The sequence below is a fragment of the Octopus bimaculoides genome, chromosome 20, assembly GCF_001194135.2.
Source record: "Octopus bimaculoides isolate UCB-OBI-ISO-001 chromosome 20, ASM119413v2, whole genome shotgun sequence".
Classification (NCBI taxonomy): domain Eukaryota; kingdom Metazoa; phylum Mollusca; class Cephalopoda; order Octopoda; family Octopodidae; genus Octopus; species Octopus bimaculoides.
The window spans coordinates 36,889,965-36,890,736 of NC_069000.1; positions in this window are offsets into that span (position 1 = coordinate 36,889,965).

Consider the following 772-nt stretch of genomic DNA (forward strand, 5'->3'; position numbering starts at 1 on the left):
CTACTATAGGCACAAGGCCTGAAATTTATGGGAGAGGGTAGGTTGATTGCATGGACCCCAGTGTTTCACTGGTACTTAATTTATTGACCCCGAAAGGATGAACGGCAAAGTCGACCTCGGCGGAAATTGAACTCAGAACGTAGCGACAAGCGAACTACCGTTAAGCATTTCGTTCAGCACGCTAACGATTCTGTCAGCTCGCTGCCGTTGCTAATACATATATATTTTTTTCTACTCTAGGCACAAGGCCCGAAATTTTGGGGGAGGGGGGGGCATTCGATTAGATTGACTCCAGTATACAACTGGTACTTATTTTATCAACTCCGAAAGGATGAAAGGCAAAGTCGACCTTGCCATATATATATATGGCAAGGCATAACTAATGGTCGACCATTATTTATGCCTTGCTTTGTATATCGCTGTGTATAAAAAACAGTATAACTGGAGCACATGGTGATGAACTATAACCTCGGACCCTGTCACAAGAATACGCAAAGTTCTTTACTAATCTAAACAATATTGTTAGCCTGGTGTACTAATAGACAGCTTATAAAGTATTTTGCCCAGATTGATAATTCCCAACTAATAACTCTGTTATATATATATATATAGCTCTTCGAAACGCCGGTGTTAAAGCGGGGGTAGCTGATGAAGGAAAATGTTCTCTATGTGGCTTGTGTGTTTTCTGTACTCTGATTATCATTATTTTCTTGTCTACGTTTTGTTTGCAATGTCCTGTACCCAGATATGCACCTATACATACAGGTGGATG